Source organism: Gorilla gorilla, chromosome 20 (assembly GCF_029281585.2).
Source record: "Gorilla gorilla gorilla isolate KB3781 chromosome 20, NHGRI_mGorGor1-v2.1_pri, whole genome shotgun sequence".
NCBI classification, from domain to species: Eukaryota; Metazoa; Chordata; class Mammalia; order Primates; family Hominidae; genus Gorilla; species Gorilla gorilla.
In genome coordinates, this window is record NC_073244.2 from 64,817,374 (window position 1) to 64,836,598 (window position 19,225).

General features: G+C 43.6%; 1 pseudogene; it reads right to left on the reverse strand.

Annotated features, from left to right (window-relative positions):
• Positions 1-1,342: 1,342 nt before the first annotated feature.
• On the reverse strand, positions 1,343-4,204 carry LOC101123993 (putative zinc finger protein 137; annotated as a pseudogene).
• Positions 4,205-19,225: the final 15,021 nt, after the last annotated feature.

Genomic DNA, 19,225 nt, shown 5'->3' on the forward strand with positions numbered 1-19,225 from the left:
AGCCTGGGGGTCCAGGACAGCCTGCGCGACAATGTAACATTCCCTCCCGCAGTCTCTCTTTTTTTTTTTAATTTTTAAAATAAAATTTTTATCAGGCCGGGCACGGTGACTCACGCCTGTAGTCCCAGCACTTTGGGAGGCTGAGGCGGGCGGATCACGAGGTCAGGAGATGGCGACCATCCTGGCTTACACGATGAAACCCCGTCTCTACTAAAAATACAAAAATTAGCCGGGCGTCGTGGCGGGCGCCTGTAGTCCCAGCTACTCAGGAGGCTGAGGCAGGAGAATGCGGTGAACATGGGAGGTGGAGCTTGCAGTGGGCTGAGACTGAGCCACTGCACTCCAGCCTGGGCGACAGAGCCAGACTCCGTCTCTAAAAATAAATACACAAACTAAATTTGCTTGTGTGAGATAGGGATACCACATTACTCTTCTCCATATGGATATCCAGTTAGTTGTCCCAGCACATTTGTAAAAGAGATCTGTTACTTTCTCCTTTTTATTTACATTTTTTCTTTTCTTTTCTTCTTTCTTTCTTTTCTTTCTTTTTTTTTTTTTTTGAGACTGAGTATTTCTCTGTCGCCCAGGCTGGAGTACAATGGTGACATCTCGGCTCACTGCAGCCTCTGCCTTCTGGGTTGAAGCGATTCTTCTGCCTCAGCCTCTGGAGTAGCTGGCATTACAGGCACACGCCACCATGCCCGGCTAATTTTTGTATTTTGGGTAGAGACGGGGTTTCATCATGTTGGACAGGCTGGTCTCGAACTCCTGACTTCAAGTGATCCGCCTGCCTCGGCCTCCCGAAGTTCTGGGATTACAGGCATAAGCCGCTGTGCCTGGCCCAAGAAATACTCTTTACTTTGCTTTTTAAATGTTGAGAAAATACAATTGAAAACTAAAACATCTTCCCCAAAATGAGAAATCATCTTCATGACAAAACAGGAAGAAATAAAAACCATTTTATTAGTAAATAAGCCTTAGACCAGAATGTGTTGGGAAATAGAGGCAAAGAGCTGAGAGGTTGAAAAGAGAGAAAGAAACTTCACTGTTCTATACAACCCATTAAGTACATGTTTTCAAGATAAACACTAATCAGTCCTCAGGGAAGAGGACTTGACAAGTCTTTGGTCGCACATAGTTCATCCTGGCTCTACTTGGTAATGGAGGTGACCATCTGTGTCAGCTAACGAGCTTCATGCAGAAGGAGGGGAAATACATTAACCCACGTCTTTTTGACAAGTGTGAGTTTTACAACATGGCGACAGGTGCCCTCTCTATTGAGGCTCCTACAATCCGACAGAAACTGACGTCAGCAGTAAATAATAAAATCCAGAATACATGATTAATTATAGAGTTTATTGGAACACAAAGCTTGAGGATAGCCACCTGGAAACGTCAACTCCAAATGAAGGGGGCCCGTGTTCCCATGTAGAGATGTTAAGGTTTCACACACAAGGAAAAACAGAGAAGCTTTAGCAGAATCAACACATTTTCCATTCAAGACCAGTGCATAGGCTGCAGCAACTTGATTGGTTATGGATTGATACACTTCAACGAAGGTTACATTATCACTCCGTAAGAAGGGACAATGATGCCAAAAGGTCTTATCTCTGGGGCTGGGTAGTCTTCCTACTTACAGGTAAACTGTTTTTTTTTTAAATTGATATTAGGAAACTACATTTTATTGCACTACACGCTACCAGTTACAAAGTAGGGTATCCTCAGAAACAAAGGAAATTCCTCCTCTTTAAGTTTTTCTTTCTTTTTTTTTTTTGAGACGGCGTATCGCTCTGTCACCCAGGCTGGAATGCAGTGGCGCAATATCCGCTCACTGCAAGCTCCGCCTCCTGGGTTCACGCCATTCTCCTGTCTCAGCCTCCAGAGTAGCTGGGACTACAGGCACCCGCCACCACGCCCAGCTAATTTTTGGTATTTTTAGTAGAGACGGGGTCTCACCGTGTTAGCCAGGATGGTCTCGATCTCCTGACCTCGTGATGCTCCCGCCTCGGCCTCCCAAAGTGCTGGGATTACAGGCATGAGCCACTGCACCCAGCCTGTTTTTCTTACATAGGCGCCTAGGTAAAAACTAAGATATGTCTACCTGCCGGTCTGCTGACACTCTAACAAAACTTATTATTTTGTTGATTTAAAGCTATCCTTAGGCGGTCCCGGTGGCTCACTCCTGCAATACTAGCAATTTGAAAGGCTGTACCAGGGGGATCACCTGAGGTAAGGAGTTCCAGACCAGTCTGGACAACATGGTGAAAGCCAGTCTTTACTGAAAATGCAACAATTAGCCAGGCCTGGGGGCACATATCTGTAATCCTAGCTACTCAGGATGCTGAGGAAGTAGAATCGCTTGAACTTGGGAGGCGGGGGTTGCAGTGAGCCAAGATTGTGCCATTGCACTCCAGCCTGGATGACAAGAGTGAAACGGCATCCAAAAAAAAGAAAAGAAAAGAAAAGAAAGCTATTCTTGGTATTTTAGTGTGCAAGTACTTGAAAGCATGACTGTAATTATTTTAGAAGCATAGACTGTCATGGGATATTGAGTCATCTGGACATTGTTTTTCTGTAGGAGTTTGTTCTTGCAGGTACTATTAAGCTGCTTTCCTTAACTGTAAACATCTTAAGATCATGACTCATGCGTGAGCAGTAAGGACTACGTCTTGCTAGTTTTAGTAGGCTAAAACTTTGTCATTCTAGTTCTCCTAGGATCCTGTTCAACAGTTTTTCCACTCATGCACCACAGATTTCTAAGCATAATTATGGAGACACCACTCTTTTGTAATGCACTGACATGTCACTGCACTTTAGTCTGGGCGACAGAGTGAGATTCTGTCAAAAACAAACAAACAAACAAACAAAACAAAAATGAAAACTCATCCAAATCAGAAAGAAAGAAAAAAAATTGTATTTGTTTGTAGATGACATGATCTTCTGTGGAAAAAATCCAAAGAGTCAACCAAAATACTACTGGAACTAATAAACACATTCAGTGGATTTGCAGAATACAATATCAGCAGCAAAAATTAGTTGAATTTCCATACATTAAAAATAAACAATTTTAAAAGAAAATTAAGAAAACAGTTCCATTTGCTAGAGAAATTTAAGTAAGAAATACTAAGGAATAAATGTAAAGAGGTGAGATGTTTGTACCTTGAAATCCACAAACACTGATCAAAATGATTAAAAACATATATAAATAGAGATAGAACCCATATTGATGTTTTGGAAAAATTAATATTGCTAAATGATTATATAACCCAATGTGATTTAGATTCAACACGGTACCCATAAAAATCCCTATCAGATTGTGTTAAAGAAACAAAAAACTGGCTGCGAAAAGTGGCACACGTCTGTTGGCCAGGCTGATCTCAAACTCCTGACCTCAAGGGATCTAACTGCCTTGGCCTCCCAAAGTGCTGGGATTACAGGCATGAGCCACCATGCCTGGCCCAATCCTCTTAACATAAACACTTTAACATCAATTAATGCTTGAACTCAATGTTAAATCAACTCAAACTCAAGTCAATGCTGAATTGACTCTAATGACAATTAATGCTTGATGGTTTGCTATACTCATTGCATGTGCATCAATTATCTCAAAAATGAATTTTCTGATGTTCTGCAAGGAGTGACCTCAGACTGAAACCTTGTCACACTTATGACATTTGTAAGATTTCTGTCCAGTATGGATTCTCTGATGCCTAATGACTTGTGAACGTGAAGTAAAGGCTTTGCCATAATTATCACACTTGTGAGGTTTCTCTCCTGTATGAATTCTCCTATGTTTTGCATAGGATGAAGCTTGACTGAAGACCTTGCCTCAATCATGACATTTGTAAGGTTTCTCTCCAGTTTGAGTTCGCTGATGAACTGCAAGTTATGAACAATGTCTGAAAACTTTGCCACATTTATTACACTTGTAAGATCTCTCTTCATTACGGATTCTCCAATGATTTGCAACAGTTCTACCTTTACCGAAGGCACTGTGACAATCATTGCATTAGTAAACTTTCCCTACACCATGGATTGCCTGATGGTGAGTAAGTGGTGATTGCCCACTAAGGGCTTTGCCACACTCATTACACTTGTAAGGTTTCTCTCCAGGGTGAATTCTAGTATGTCCTGCAAGGTGTGAATCACACCCAAAATCCTTGTCACAAAGCTTACATTTGTATGGTTTCTCTCCAGTATGAATTCACCTATGTCTTTCAAGCTGTGATTTGCGACTGAAAACTTTGTCACAGGTTTCTCTCCAGTATGAGTTCACTGATGAATTGCAAGGTATAAATGATGACTATAAAATTGGCCACATTTATCACACTTGTAAGATCTCTCTTCATTATAGGTTCTCCAATGATTTGCAAGCATTGTAGTTTTACTGGAGACTTTGTGGCAGTCATTACATCTGTGAGCTTTCACTATACCATGGATTGCTTGATGGTGAATAGGCGATGCCCTCACCCTAAAGGCTTTGCCACACTCATTACACTTGTAAGGTTTCTCTCCAGTGTGAATTTCAGTATGTTCTGCAAGGAGTGAATTGAGCCCAAAAACCTTTTCACAAACCTTACATTTGTATGGCTTCTCCAGTGTGAATTCTCCTATGCATTGCAAGGTGTGATCTGCAACTGAAAACGTTGCCACATTCTTTACATTTGTAAGGTTTCTCTCCAGTATGAATTGCCTTGTGAACAAAATTACAAAAAATTAGCCGGGTATGGTGGATTCCGCCTGTAGTCTCAGCTGTTCTGGACCCCGAGGCAGGGGAATTGCTTGAACCCAAGGCAGAGATTGCAGTGAGCTGAGATCGCACTGCTGAAAAGACTCGAACAAGTTGAAAGCCACTGTGACTCGGCTCGTTGCAAACTGCCTCCTGGGCTCAAGCGATTCTCCTGCCTCAACCTTTCGAGTAGCTGGGACTGCAGGTGCACACCACCATGCCTGGCTAAGTTTTGTATTTTTAGTAGAGACAGGGTTTTGCGATGCTGGCCAGACTGGTCTTGAACTCCTTACTGCAAAAAAATGAATATATAATACATAGAAGTATATGTATTTCTATGAAATATATAACACATAGAAATGAACAAGTTGAAAGCCACTGTGTCTTAAACAAATGACAGTAGAACTAAAATATGGGAAGGCCGGGCACGGTGGTTCACACCTGTAATCCCAGCACTTTGGAAGTCCAAGGCGGGTGGATCCACGAGGTCAGGAGTTCAAGACCATTCTGGCCAACATGGTGAAAACCTGTCTCTACTAAAAATACAAAAATGAGCTGGGCATGGTGGCATGTGCCTGCAATCCCAGCTACTCAGGAGACTGAGGCAGGAGAATTGCTTGAACTGGGACCCGGGAGGCAGAGGTTGCAGTGAGCCGAGTTCGTGCCACTGCACTCCAGCCTGGGCTACAGAGCAAGACTCCATCTCAAAAAAAAAAAAAAAAAAAAGAACTAAAATATGGGAATTTCATTCAACCTCACAAGCTCCCTCAATAAGAATGATGACAACTGTAACTGTTACAGGGTTGATCCCACAACAAACTGAACAAAGCTTTTCTTGTTAAAAATGAACAATGCCAGGTGCGGTGGCTCAAGCCTGTAATTCCCAGCACTTTAGAGGCCGAGGCGGGTGGGTATGGAGGTCAGGAGTTCGAGATGAGCCTGGCCAACATGGCAAAACCCTATCTCCACTAAAGATACAAAATAACATGCCGGGCGTGGTGGCACGTGCCTGGAATCCCAGCTGTGTACATCAAAAGCACGTATGGGGCAAAATCACAAAAGAGAATACAAAACCAGGAAAAGCCAAGATACACAAGGACAGATTCCTCATGTCTGGAGGGACATTTTCCTCACCCACAGACTCCAGGTTCCTGTAGTTCTCCCACATCACAGCCCTGTATAAAGCGTTCTGTGCAGGGTCCAGGCTTTTCCACTCCAACAAAGAGAACTCTATAGCCACGTCTCTGAAAGTCAAGCATCCCTAAAATGAGAAACACGTTTAAATAAAACATTATGGAGGAGTTATCACCTTCACATGAAATGAGAAATGAGAAATTAAGTATCGATTGGGCCAAAAAATATGTTCTGACAAACCCTTATTAAGGTATTTTTGAACATTTTTTCTCTATTGTTGCATTTTATTGTACTTTTCCATGAGAGATTTCAAGATCCCCTAAGTAAAAAATTTACAAATAAAAACTAAATATAGTGTTTTCTCTATAAATACGTTAGATATTATGTTCAGCCTAACACATGATATTCATTATCTGGATGAGCTAAAATACAAGTGCAGTCTCAGAGATGACAAAGTCCAGCGGCTTAAAGAAAAGAAAGTCAGGGCCAGCCATAGTGGCTCGAGCGTGTAATCCCAGCACGTTGAGAAGTGGAGGGAGGCAGATCACAAGGTCAAGAGTTTGAGATCAGCCTGAACAACATGGTGAAAACCCCTCTTCTCCCAGGAGGCAGAGGATGCAGTGAGCCAAGATAACATCAGTGCACTATAGCTGGAGCAACTACTCCATCTCAGTAAAATAAAAATAAAAATTGGCCAGGTGCGGAGGCTCACGCTTTCAATCTCAGCACTTTGGGAGGCCGAGGCAGGCAGATCACGAGGTCAGGAGATCGAGACCATCCTGGCTAACACAGTGAAATCCCGTCTCTACTAAAAGTACAAAAAATTAGCCAGGCGTGGTGGCAGGCACCTGTAGTCCCAGCTACTCGGGAGGCCGAGGCAGAAGAATGGCGTGAACCCGGGAGGCAGAGCTTGCAGTGAGCCGAGATCGGGCCACTGCACGCCAGCCTGGGTGACAGAGCGAGACTCCTTCTCAAAAATAAAAAATAAAATTTTTAAAAAGGTGGGGCACAGTGGCTCATGCCTGCAATCCCTGCACTTTGGGAGGCCGAGGTGGGCAGATCACCTGAGGTCAGGAGTTCGAGACCAGCCTGGTCAAAGTGATGAAACAACGTCTCTACTAAAAATACAAAAATGAGCTGGGTGTGGTCGTGGGCACCTGTATCCCAGCTACTGGGGAGCCTGAGGCAGGAGAATCGCTTGAACCCAGAAGGCAGAGGTTGCAGCAAGCTGAGATCGTGCTACTGGACTCCAGACTGGGTGAGAAGAACGGTACCCCATTTCAAATATATATATATATATATATATATATATATATATAAAATGTCTGGAGGGACATTTTCCTCACCCTCAGACTCCAGGTTCCTGTAGTTCTCCCACATCACGGCCCTGTATAAAGCGTTCTGTGCAGGGTCCAGGCTTTTTATATATATATATATATATTTATTTATTTATATATAAATATATATATGATTATACATATATATTTATGTATGATTATACATATATATTTATGTATGACTATACATATATATTTATGTATGACTATACATATATATTTATGTATGACTATACATATATATTTATGTATGACTATACATATATATTTATGTATGACTATACATATATATTTATGTATGACTATACATATATATTTATGTATGACTATACATATATATTTATGTATGACTATACATATATATTTATGTATGACTATACATATATATTTATGTATGACTATACATATATATTTATGTATGACTATACATATATATTTATATGTATGACTATACATATATATTTATATGTATGACTATACATATATATTATTATACATATATATGATTATACATATATATTTATATATGATTATACATATATTTATATATTATACATATATATGATTATACATATATATATATAAAATCATAAGACTGGATGTAGTAACTCATGCGCTGGGTGCAGTGACTCATGCCTGTAATCCCAGCAATCTGGGAGGCCGAGGTGGGCAGATCACCTGAGGTCAGAACTGTGAAACCCCTCCTGCAGGAACCCTCCACATACATGTAGTGAAGTCAACACACTCAGAGGCAGCCAGGGTGGCATTCTTGGTAACGGTGAAAAACTGGGAAGGACTCTCACATCTTCATTCAGAAAATGCTCCAAAGAGGATGAAAAACAGCAAACTATCTTGTTTCCTACCTTGAAAATGTGGAATATTTTAACACTTGCAGGATAAAATACCAGAATAAAACATTTATCATGTCGAGCTCTTTGGCTCACGCATGTAATCCCAGTACTTTGGGAGGCCAAGGAGGGAGGATCACTTGAGGCTAGGAGTTTGAGACCAGCCTGGCCAATATGGAGAAACTCCGTCTCTACTAAAAATATAACCATTAGCCAAGCATGATGGCACATACCTGTAACGCAGCTACTCAGTTGGCCAAGGCTAGAGAATCATTTGAACCCATGAAGCAGAGGTTGCAATGTGCTAGTAAGTTCCAGCCTGTTGACAGGTTGAGACACCTGTCTCACAAAACATACAAAAAAAAAGAAAAGAAAAGAAATGACTAACAGTGTCAGATGGCTGAATTATGATGTCACGACTACAGTTAAATAACAGCCAGGCAATACAGCAATTCTATATACACATATTGCCCTTAGTTATCTAGTTCACTATGCGTAAGATATAAAACATAGAATGTGTACTGGGAAAATTGATAAACTGGGATCAGAGAAAACATAGTATAAAACAAATCGTACAATAAAAACATAAAAAAAGATGCAGGCTCCCTGGTCTGGATGTTCATATTGGCAAAAGCCATGTTCGGATTTATTTTATTTATTTATTTATTTATTTATTTATTTATTTATTGAGACGGAGTCTCACTCTGCTGCCAGGCTGGAGTGCAGTGGCATGGTCTCGGCTCACTGCCACCTCTGCCTCCTGGGTTCAAGCGATTCTCCTGCCTCAGCCTCCCAAGTAGCTGGGATTACCGGTACGTGCCACCACGCCCGGCTAATATTTGTATTTTTAGTATAGACGGGGTTTCACCATGTTGGCCAGGCTGGTCTTGAACTCCTGACCTCATGATCCACTTGCCTTGGCCTCCCAAAGTGCTGGGATTACAGGCATGAGCCACCGTGCCCAGCCCATGTTTGGATTTCTTATTCTCCAACAGGATGTTCCTGCAGATGTGGCATTTGAGATAATTTGCTCATGGGTGTTGACTACTCATGAATAGGACCAGTGCTTTTATTTATTTTTTTTCTTTATTTATTTTTGAGAAAGAGTTTCACTCTTGTTGCCCCTGCTAGAGTGCAGTGGCCTGATCTTGGCTCACAGAAACATCCGCCTCCTCGGTTCAAGTGATTCTGCTGTCTCAGCCTCCCTTGTAGCTGGGATTTCAGGCATGTGCCACCACACCCAGCTAATTTTTGTATTTGTAGTAGAGATGAGGTTTTACCATGTTGGCCAGGCTGGTCTCGAACTCCTGACCTCAGGTGATCTGCCCGTCTCGGCCGCCCAAAGTACTGGGATTACAGGCTTGAGCCACCGCACCTGGCCATTTTTTTTGTTCAGTAGATTCAAGGGTTCAGCATGTTGGACTGACTGGTCTCAAACTCCTCACCTCAAGCGAACTACCCACCTCAGCCTCCCAAAGTGCTGGGATTAGAGGTGTGAGCCACCGTGGCCAGCCAGTCTACGCAGTTTCTGACAGGACAGTGAAATGACGGAGACAGGAAAAGGAGCATGTCATCATCAACATCACTGAAGGCTGACAACTCTTATTACACAAAGGCAGTTTACAGCCTTTAGTATAAAAGTTGCAATGTGTGAAGCCATCTAATAGCACTAACTTGTTTAAAAACCTGCAGGCATCCAGGCGCGGTGGCTCACGCTTGTAATCCCAACACTTTGGAAGACCGCGGTGGGTGGATCACCTGAGGTCGGGAGTTCGAGAGCAGTCTGACTGACATGGAAAAACCCCATCTCTACTTCAAATACAAAATTAGCTGGGTGTGGTGGTACATGCCTGTAATCCCAGCTACTTGGGAGCCTCAGGCAGGAGAATAGCTTGAACCCGTGGGGCGAAGGTTGTGGTGATCTCAGATTGCGCCATTGTAGTCCAGCCTGGGCAAGAAGAGCGAAACTCTGTCAAAAAAAAAAAAAAAAATCTGGAGGCAAATTAACATTATTTCTCAAATAAGTTCTCAAATAAGTACAGCAGGCCCCCAGTGTTCATGTACATGACTCCAATTTGCACATACAGTAAGTGAGGGACAAACTTGATTCTTGGCCTGAAGGATCCCACGACATGTTTCTAAGCAAAATAGTCCACCAAGAAAGTACAGAAAACAACCAGTCACAAAAAATACAAGGAGAACAGAATGAAATACTACAAGGGGGATAAAAGGGCTGAGCTGGGACACAAGGGCTGAGCTGCGCTGCTGACAGTGGTTCTAAAGCCATCCCTCATGGATCATGTGCTGAGTCATCATGCCCTGCACACACTGATTTAGGCAGCCTCCTATAATTTTGGCCAGTGGATGAATAAGGTCTTGACTTACTCAGTGAGAGTAGTGTTGGAGGGGAGGGGCTCACGGGGAAATTGGGGTGTTCACTTTTACAAAGTCATTAGGCTGGTATTTGCATCCAGATCAATGTATTATGTGAGGCAAGGCCAGGAAAGGAAGGGCAAGGGTGGAGGGCAGGAAGTAATGGACACGTAGGAGTGAACTTCGTGCATGCATGTCTGTGGGAATATAATTCCACTAGGATAGACCAAATCTTGAGCTCGGAGGAAAGTGGAACTAATTTAGCAAATGGTAAAATATTGACCCAAGGTTAAATATGCAAATTACAATATGGGCAAGGAACAAGAATGAATGGGATCCAAAAAAGCAGCAGTATGGTGACCTAAGGTGAAAGCAGTCTTACATCTCTTAAATTAAATGGCCTCTGATACCTAGTTTTAAGCGTATACACAACAATATGCCGTGTATAGATTCCAGAATTTCATACACACACACACAAAAATGAGTAAAGTCTCTGAGGAGTGCAGCAACGAAGGAGACTATGGATGTGAAGAATTCCCTGGCTGAGTAGGTAGAGATGTGTTTGTGAAAACAGAGACAGACTGAGCGCAGTGGCTCATGCCTGTAATAACAATAATAATAATAATGACAGGTTTTTTTTCTTTTTTTGAGATGGAGTGTCACTCTTTTGCCCAGGCTGGAGTGTAGTGGTGTGATCTTGGCTCACTGCAACCCCTGCCACCCAGGTTCAAGCAATTCTCTTGCCTCAGCCTCCTGAGTAGCTGGGATAACAGGTGCCTGCAACCGGGCCTGGCTAAATTTTCTATTTATTTATTTATGTATTTATTGAGACAGAGTCTTCCTCTCTCGCCCAGGCTGGAATGCAATGGTGCGATCTCGGCACACTGCAACTTCCGCCTAATGGTTTCACGCCATTCTCCTGCCTCAGCCTCCCGAGTAGCTGGGACTACAGGCACCCGCCACCACGTCTGGCTAATGTTTTTTGTATTTCATTAGAGATGGGGTTTCACCGTGTTAGCCAGGATGGTCTCGATCTCCTGACCTCGTGATCCACCCGCCTCAGCCTCCCAAAGTGCTGGGATTACAGGCGTCAGCCACAGCGCCCATCCTAAATTTTGTAATTTTAGTAGAGACAGGGTTTCACCATTTTGATCAGGCTGGTCTTGAACTCCTGAGAACCTGCCTCAGCCTCCCAAAGTGCTGGGATTACAGGCGTCAGCCACCATGCCCAGGCCCTTCTTACTATGAACTCATTATTGTGATAGTTGATGACAATGAAAAATACTTAAAATAGCCAGGTGCGGTGGCTCACACCTGTAAACCCAGCACTTTGTGAGGCCGAGGTGGATGGATCACGAGGTCAGGAGATCAAGACCATCCTGGCTAACACGGTGAAACCTCGTCTCTACTAAAAATACAAAAATTAGCTGGGCATGGTGGCAGGCACCTGTAGTCACAGCTACTCAGGAGGCTGAGGCAGGAGAATGGTGTGAACCTGGAGGCGGAGCTTGCAGTGAGCCAAGATCGGGCCACTACACTCCAGCCTGGGCAACAGAGCCAGACTCCGTCTCAAAAAAAAAAAAAAAAAATCATTACAATTATTATAAAAAATAAAACTTATGGCAAATGTTGTGTTTTCTACATAAACCATAGGTTTATCCATCCATGTATTTATGCACACACATCACATCATGCCATTACACGTGTGGTGGTGCACACCTCTAGTCCCAGCTACTCGAGGTGCTCAGGCAAAAGAATCACTGTAATCCAGGAGGCAGAGGCTACAGTGAGCCTAAATCTCACTACTGTACTCCAGCCTGGGCAACAGAGGGAGACTCAACTAAAAAAAATAAAATACAATCAATGATGTGATAAAGCATTCTACACCACTGATGTGTATCTTCACTTTCCATTCCATTCCAAGTCATTAAAAATGCAGAGATTGGCCGGGCACGGTGGCTCAGGCCTGTAATCCCAGCACTTTGGGAGGCTGAGGTGAAAAAACACAAGGTCAGGAGTTCCCGACCAGCCTGACCAATATGGTGAAATCCCATCTCTACTAAGAATACAAAAAAATTAGCCAGGCATGGTGGCACATGCCTGTAATCCCAGCTACTCGGGAGGCTGAGGCAGGAGAATTGTTTGAACCCAGGAAGCAGATGTTGCAGTCAGCTGACAGCCTGTCACTGCACTCCAGCTTGGGCAATAGAGCGAGACTCCATCTCAAAATAAATAAATAAATAAAACAATTAGCCGCTTGTGGTGACACATGCCTATCATTCAAGCTCTTTGGGAGGCTAAAGTGGGGATTAACTGAGCCCAGGAGTTTCAGGCTGCTGTAAACTCTAAATTGTGCCATTGTACTCCAAAACTAAGCCACAGAGTGACATTTTCTCCCACTCTCTCTCCAACATGGTGAAACCCCATCTCTACCAAAAATACAAAAAATTAGCCAGGCATCCTGGCACACATCTATGGTCCTAGCTACTTGGGAGGCTGATGCAATAAGATCACTTGAGCCTGGGACACAGAGGTTACAGTGATCCAAGACTTTACCACTGCATTCCACCCTAAGTGACAGAGTGACACTCCACTTCGGGAAAAAAAAAAATTCCAAAACCATCTTGTATATTCCTGAGCAAAAGAAACTTCTTTCCAGGTCTACGGTTCTGATGGCATCAATCCCAAACATGTAGTTACTCACTCCCAGAAAATCACAGAAATATGTTCAAAATGTACACATTGTGAACACATAGCTGCAGGTGTTTAAAACACTGAAAAATTGTGCACACATATCTCTAGGTGCTTAAAACACCGAAAAAGAGGCAGCTGTAGCAATGAGATCTGAGCAAATGCTTTTCTCATGAACACATGGGCTCTGCTAAACCAAGGTTCCAAGTCAATCCAGCCCATCCTTCAACATCTGCAGAGAATATTATGGACCAGAGGGATTTAAATTAATTATGTTACAAAGAGAGGAAGCAACACGTCATCACTTCATCATCACATCCAATCAACTCACCGCTCATCTGCATCCAGGGTGCCCCTTTGTCTTCATTACTGCTTCCCTTCCTCATTCTGTATATAGTTCCCATTCTCACCTTCTCTGAAATTAGGATTAGCCAGGTGTGGTAGCACCTGCCTGTCATCCTGGCTCCTTGAGAGGCTAATGTGGGTATCACTGGAGCCCACGAATTTGAGGCTGCTGTAAACTAGAATTGTTCCATTGCACTCCAGAAAGGGCCCCAAAGTGACACCCTCTTTCTTAAAAAAGAAAGTTTGGAGTCATAGACATATTGACTCACTAGTGTAGCTTCAAATCCATTACAAAAGCAGACACAAAATATCTCCCATAGTTTGTTTCCTTGTCCAGAATTTACCAGATACCAGTGTATATTAATGTACTGAAGGGGGCCTGCCCCTCCACACCTGTGGGTATTCCTCAGAAGGTGGAGATAAGAGACTGAGAAAAGAAATAAGACACAGGGACAAAGTATAGAGGGAGAAAAGTGGGTCCAGGGGAGCGGCGCTCAGCAAGTGAGGACCTGCACCGGCATCGACCTCTGAGTTCCCTCAGTATTTATTTATTTATTTATTTATTTATTTATTTGAGACAGAGTTTTGCTCTGCCACTCAGGTGGAGTGCAGTGGCATGGTTTCGGCTCGCTGAAACCTCCGCCTCAGGGGTTCACGCCACTCTCCTGCCTCAGCCTCCCAAGTAGCTGGAACTACAGGTGCCCACCACCGGGCCCGGCTAATTTTTTCTATTTTTAGTAGAGACGGGGTTTCACCGTGTTAACCAGGATGGTCTCAATCTCCTGACCTCGTGATCTGCCTGCCTCGGCCTCCCAAATTGCTGGGATTACAGGCGTGAGCCACCGTGCCCAGCCTCCCTCAGTATTTATTGATCACTGTCTCTACTATCTTGGTGAGGGGAATGTGGCAGGACTATAGGGTGATGGTGAGGAGAGGGTCAGCAGGAAAACACGTGAGCAAAGGACTCTGTGTCATAAATAAGTTTAAGGAAATGTGCTGTGCCAGGATGTGCATGTAGGCCAGGTTTATGTTTGACTTTACACAAACATCTCAGTGCAGTAAAGAGCAGTATTGCTGTCAGCATGTCTCACCTCCAGCCATAGGGCGGTTTTCTCCTATCTCAGTAAATAGAATGTACAATTGGGTTTTACACCAAGACATTCCATTCCCAGGGAGGAGCAGGAGACAGATGCCTTCTTCTTATCTCAACTGCAAAGAGGCCTTTCTCTTTCGCTAATCCTCAGCACAGACCCTTGTTGGGCTGAGGGACTGTAAGGAGTTTCCCTTCCTGAGGCCATATCTCAGGCTGTCTCCATGGGGGGAAACCTGGACAATACCCAGGCTTTCTTGGGCAGAGGTCCCTGCAGCTTTCTGCGGTGCATTTGTGTCCCTGTTAATCAAGAATGGAGAATGGCGATGCCTTTCACAAAGCATACTGCCTGCAAGAACTTTTTAAACAAAGCACATCCTGCACAGCCCGAGATCCATTAAATCTTGATTCAACACAGCACATGTTTCTGTGAGCACAGGGTTGGGGCTAAGGTTACAGATTAACAGCATCTCAAAGCAGAACAATTTTTCTTAGTACAGATCAAAATGGAGTTTCTTATGTCTTCCTTTTCTACATAGACACAGTAACAGTCTGATCTCTCTTTTATTCCCCCACAACGTATGACTTTCATACACAGTTTCTCTGATCTGGTCCACAAAGAGCTAAACGTCCATCCAGATGTGGCCCTTGAACAAACCCTGCTGCCCAACATCACTGACACCATGGGGCCCACACCCCATTTCCATCCATGCCTGGTGTGAGCCCTTCCCAGGACCATGCCCAGTGGAGCCTCTTCCCAAGCTCATATCACTAGGTTATAGGAGATGGAATTTAAGTGAAGATGACAAGGACTGAGAAAAGGCATGGGTGAGTGTGAGCAAACGTGTGAGGCAGGATGCTTCAGACTCACAGGAGACTGGCTACTACAATACCTGGCATTTCAGAAAGGAAAGAGACAGAAGAATCCAATGAGAAATATCACTTCACCTGAGGAAGAGCCATCCCTGGCTCCTTTTCTTTGCTCTTCTTGGTGTCTTCCTCAAGTAACATAAGTCTCTGGAAATCAATCCTGTATGTGAAAAAAATCAGAGATTTAATGTTTAGAAATCATTCCCTCCTTTTCTGTGGCAAAACACACACATGGGAGATCTCACCTGGGAGAAAGACAGCCCTCTGCTGCCCACTACACCAGAGATTATGTGGAGGTAAGAAGGTGCCACAGGAAGACCTACAAGGGTAATTTTGACCCATTTTCAGATCTTTCTCCCCTCCTGGAAAAGTCCACACACAAGCTGCAGCAGGACACAGACCTTCAGGGCACAGATCTGGCCCTAACCAAACCCATGCAGAGCACAGCCCCCTCACCTCCCTGTGGATCACAGGCTGATCTCAGCTCTCAACACAGAGGAAACTGCCTTGATGTTCAATGCTGGACACAGATAAGGATCACCAGTGCCATAGTAAATATTACTGAGGGTGGGTTTAAATCTATGATAATAGCAATCTCTGATAAAACAGAATAAAAGATGTATTTGCAAAATGCCTAAGAACCCTAATGTGAAGTCAGGGTTGAGCTCCACTCAGTGGGTGCCAGCCCAGCACAGCCCCACCTTCTGGCTCTGCTCTCCACTTGGGGACTTGTTCCCACCAGGATCCAGTGAACAGCAAAGGAGCAAAAAGAATCACACAGAACAGGCAACATGGATCAGAGGTGGGGGTGAAGGTGGGGCTGTCATGTCAAATGGAGGACTGTGGGTGATCACAAAAGTTTCCATAGAAAAAAGTGATGCCAGAACAAAGACGTAGGGAAGAAACGCTGCTTGTCACTTGCAGCTGAGGGGCCAGAGAGTCCTAGGTAGAGGGACAGCCCAGGTGAAGGCCCTGAGACAGGAGCAACCTCAGTCCCAGAAAAAGGAAAGAAGGCTGCATGGCTGGAGCAGAGGGAGCGAGGAGGACACAGGCAGGAGATGAAGTCAGAGGGGTCCTGGGAGCCCAGATCCGCAGGGATGAGGCCTTGAAACATTTTTCTCCCACACCTCAAAGGAATTTTGGAAACGATGTATTTTCTCACTCCTTTCATGTATATACATGCAAATGTCTCTTTACATTATAAATGACAACACTTACAAATAATGTAATTTATCTCCCATACTTAAAATACATGCTGTCAAGTTTGGCTAAGCTTCCAGAAATACACTGTCACCCTCATCTGAGACATGTAGGATGGTAAGGGAATGTGTTTGGGGGTTTAGGAAGTCACTTATGGACACGTGAAGGTGGAGATGCCTGTTTGATGTCCCAGCAGAGAGCTGAGCAGACAACTGGACACAGGATTGTAGAGCTCAGTGGACAGGCCTGCAGGGGACATGGGTAGGTGGGTTAAAGCTGAGATGAGATAAGGAAAAGCAGTGGGTGTGGACAGAGACAAAAATAGGTTCAAGACGATTTGAGTCTAATCCCCTGTTTTTCCATTCTGGTACTTGTGATGTTTACATTTTTGGAGGACTGGAATCCATTTAAAATTCAAATTACACCTGAGCATTACCCTCTCCTAAAGGAAAAGCCACACACTATTTGGCAAAGTATTTCAGGGCTCAGTGAAACTCCATCTCTACCAAAAGTCGAAAAAATTAGCCAGGCGTGGTGATGTGCATCTGTGGTCTCAGCCATTTGAGGGGCTGACTGTGGTGGATCTTTGGGCCTGGGAGGCAGAGGTTGCAGTGAGTCAAGATGGTGTCACTGCACTCAAGCATGGGTGACCGAGTGACACTCCGTCTCAAAAAAAGAAAAAAAAAATTCCAGGACAATTTTATACACCTGAGCAAATGAAATGTCTCTTTCAACGTCTAAGGTCCTGATGGCATGAATCCTAAACATGTAATTATTTTCCCAGAAAAATCATAGTCATATCTTCAAAATAAACACAACTGTGAATCCCTAGCTATAGGTGTTTAAGACACTGAAAGAGAGGCAGTGGTACAAATGAGATCTGAGCAAATGTTTTCTTCATGAACACATGGGCTCTGCTGGAACAAGGTTCCAAGTCAATCCTGTTCATCCTTGAACATCTGCAAAGAATATTATGGACCAGACGAACTTGACGGGAATGCTTATTTAGCAGCTCACAGCTCACCATTTAATTAGATGACATAAAGAAAGAAGATGGAATAACAGGCTACTTCAACTAAATTTTGATGTTAGCATAAAGAAAAAGTTCCTTGATATCTTTATCAAGTACACATCGAAACAACCTAAAATCATTTATCAGATACTAGAAAATGTTTCCAATGTATGATATGGACTAGAAAGCATGCAGTCCTCAATGTAAACTAAACACAATAAATTTCAGAGAAAAACAATTTTAAAATGGTTAAAAAATATATCTAATGAAATGTGGGGTCAAAGAAGAACATTTTGAACACATATCATAGTTGCAAAACAACGATGTTACCTCGTAAGATTATACCAAAGCTTTCATGAGAAGCAGTTTTTTATATTACTTTTATTTTAGAGATGGAGTCTCACTCTTGCCCAGCCAGAGTGCAGTTGCAGGATCTCAGCTCACTGCAACCTCCACCTCCCAAATTCAAGCCATTCTTCTGCCTCACCCTCCTGAGTAGCTGGGATTACAGGCACTCACCACCACACCAAGCTAATTTCTATATTTTAGTCAAAACGAGGATTCACCATGTTAGCCAGGCTGTTCTCAAATACTTGATCTCAGGTGATCTGCCCACCTTGGCCTCCCAAAGTGCTGGGATTACAGGCATGAGCCACAGCACCTGGTCTTTTTTTTTTTTTTTTTTAAATTAAGAAACACGTTGGTCATGGTGGCTCATGGCTGTAATCCCAGCACCTTGGGAGGCCAATACGGCTGGATCGCTTGAGCCCTGGAATTCAAGACCAGCTCGGGCAACATGGTGAAAGCCCATCTCTACTAGGAACACAAAAATTTGCCCAGTGCAGTGGCACCCGGCTGTGATCCTAGCGACTTTGGAGGCTGAGGTGGGAGGATCCATTGAACCGAGATTGAAGCTTCAGTGAGGGCTGATCCTGTCACTGCTCTCATGCCTGGGCAACAGAATGAGACCCATCTTTAATAGAAATGAAGAAAAAGGAAACACATGTGTCCTGGGTCTGGGGACAGGGGGAGTCTAAGGCCAATTAACACAAACCTCAGGAGGTCCTGATGACGTGTGTCCATGGTGTTGAGGCTGCAGTTTGGTTTCATACATCTTACAGACACACGAGACAGCAATCAGTACATATATACATTGGTCCGGTCTGGAAAGGTGGAATAACTGGAATTGGGGACCTTCTGGGTCACAGGTAGATAACAAATAATAACATTCTTTGAGTCTTTGATCAGCCTTTCACTAAATACACAATTTATATGTGAGGGGGGAGGAGGGATAAGTCACTTATGCCTTAGGCTGGCTCAGTGACCCTGCATTTTTACATAAACAATAGGGCAGGGGAAGCAATCAGATAGACATTTGACTCAGGTGTGCAGAGGGATGGGTTCTTTCCCACATCTGTGAAGATAAGCTCTCAGTTTACATCGCCAGGGTGAAATTCAACAGAACTATTTTAGGGTGGAGATCTTGAGGTTCCCGGTTTGGGAGGGGCATATGTAGCTTTTTAAAAAATCTTTGTAGCTATTTTGTTTAGGAATAAAATGGAAGGCAGGTTTGTCTGACGCAGTTCCCAGATTGAC